Below are 2,760 nucleotides of genomic sequence, written 5' to 3'. Positions count from 1 at the left end.
TACTAATTTCATTAATAAAACTTTTTACTGACAGGACTTCCTTGTGATCATCAGATGGGGTTGTTTTTTTTTCAGAGCTGTGATAACAATTACTGACTCATCAAAGTGACTAGTGCTATGAATATGTGTAGCTCTGTAGTGACACTAGGATCAAGTGTAGAATACATCTCTGTAACATTCATTTGTTATTTGTGTGTGTATCTGTAGTACTGTTATTTATTGTGTGTTATTTACTCACAAGAAATGAAAGTTTCAGTATTATCGCTTATGATTTCTAAGTACTCTCAATTGACACCAGCTTGAAATTATGAAAGTAGTAAACACCGGCTGTATTCTTCACAAGCATAAACATCCACGCACACAGACACATATGCACACAGAACTATTTCAGGCCTCCATTGTCCTGCTTTTCATAGAATATTCCATATTTGCACGCCTCACAATGATAACGGCAGTACAGAATAAATGCTCAAACCACATTATTTGCTGTTACTGTTTTGTCTTTGCTGGACGCAAGCATCGGACATAGATTTTCTTTTTGAATTTGGCTTAAGTTGTATTATTGACAAATGGTGTAATGTACTTATTTTCATCAATATTAAAGAAAGCTTTTGTCTTATTCAATGATGAGACAAAACGAAGCACACACGTGCACGCACAGAGAAACACAAACATATGCACGCGCACGCACACACACACGCGCGTTCCTTTGCTCATTCTCACAGGGAGAGAGAGTGCGTTTGTGAGCGTGAGAGAGAGAGAGACTGACAAAGTGAAACGGAAAACGAAGGAAAAGCGGTTAGTCGAATTATGATAAAGTGACATCAACAAGAAAAGCTGAATAATTGTCAACAGGCAAGATCAGAAAACAAGACGGTTGTTTTCGAGTTTCTGTGCATGAGACTGGGTACTCTGAATGCTGGGATTTCGAGAAGAGGGGTTTCCTGCGGAAGGGTGATTCTACTACGCGTGAACAGAACAGTCTTTGTGTATCAGGACGCGACCCCTATAGCCACCCACATCCAAACACACAGAACCAATGCAACAGATTCTCGCGAGAAACAATAGCCATTGCCGTGATGGGAGACTAAGGGTCGAGTGTCTGTTGTAGGAGTGGCGCCCTGGAGGTCTACCTTCGACTCCAGCTTCATTGCTGGACGCTGTCATGATGTGTGTGTGTTAGTGTGTGTGTGTTGAGTGGGGGGGAGTGTTTGCATGATTGCAATGCTGATGACGTGTGAGGGCGAGCTTGTCGATGTCCTCAGAAGAAGACAGCAAGATGGATGAAGGTTTGTGAGGTGCACGCGTGCAGATGACCAGTCCAATACCAGGCGTCCCCTTGATGATTAGCCTATGACCTTTGCACCTCGAGCGTGGGAGCGAGGCTGTTTACCCAACAACTGCTGTTATATTTCCGCTCTTTATTTCTCATGCCCTTTCTTCTTGTAAAATATCAAATGTTCTCACGAAATAGAGCACGGAGGTAGGTGATGTTTTGATTACCACTTTGGGAGTCAGGTGTGTGTGTGTGAGAAAGAGAGAACTGTGGTAACTGAAAATCAGTATATCCCCTGTGTCAATGTAACTAACATTTCTACAGCAAATCCAAAATAAAATCAAACTTTAAACAACCATATCAAATTAAAAACAGCAAACCAAATTAAACAAAAGATATTAAAGCTAAACCAAACCGAAAAATCAACCAACCAATCAAACCAAACGAAAGTAGAGCAAATCCAATGAAAAACAACTAAACAAAGCTAAAATTACAAACATCCCAATCAGTCAAACCTTACGAAACAAAAACCAACTGGTGAAACCAAACCACCGAAAAACTAGAGATAGAGAGAGCGTGGAAGATGCAGGAAGAGAGCAGTTTGGTGATGGTGAATCTGAGACTATTTGAGTTCTTTCCCTGGAATTCTTGCTTGCTTGAGTTTTTGTTTCGTTGTAACGCATTTTAATATTAATGTCGTCGTCGTCGTCGTCGTCGTCGCTTAGATGAGCAGTGGCATAGAGACGAGAGATTGCGTCCTTTGCATGAACGAGAGGACTTTGTTTTAAGGGCAAAGGGCATTTCCGATTTTGTTTTGCTTCATCTCTGAACGCCCCTTCTCGCTGCCGATGATTAAGCCCACACTTCATTTCTCCGCAGCCGTTCGATCCAATGGAGACCTCGGTAGTTTTCATGCATCTAAACTGATTCAGTCATCATCAGCGCCCCTCCCCGTGCAATACAAAAGTCCTCCGCCGTCATCACGGCCCGACTTCGTCCACAGCGCTTTATCGGCTCCATCCAGCGCCCAGGGTCAAGATGAGGCCGGAAGTCACCCTTTGACCTATAGAAGAGTGCTGTCTTCCATTATGCAGTGTGCAGTGCACGAAGCTCGGTGACTGACACTCGGTGGCCGATGGTTCGTTAACCATTTATATGCTGCGCATGCTCAGTCTCAGTCGCAAACCAGCTGGCTGTATCGTCCATAAAATGAAAGAGAGAAAAAAAAAGTACTAATCTGTTAATACGGGGTGGGCGTTCATGTATGCTTCCTTCCGCACGTGTTTGTACATTTGTAAACATACGTGTCTTTTTTTGTGAATGAAAAAAAAAAAAAAAAAACTTCAGCAGTGTGTTGGTGTGTGTGTGAGAGAGAATTTGATAGACTGAATTTGTTGAAGAAGCCTTCGGCCTATTTTAAGAAGAAAAAGAGCAGGGAAGAAGAAGATTTCTTGTCCATTTATTTACTGAAAGAACTAAACTCT

Source organism: Pomacea canaliculata, linkage group LG9 (genome assembly GCF_003073045.1).
Source record: "Pomacea canaliculata isolate SZHN2017 linkage group LG9, ASM307304v1, whole genome shotgun sequence".
Lineage (NCBI taxonomy): Eukaryota > Metazoa > Mollusca > Gastropoda > Architaenioglossa > Ampullariidae > Pomacea > Pomacea canaliculata.
Note: the sequence above shows the minus strand (reverse complement) of the source record.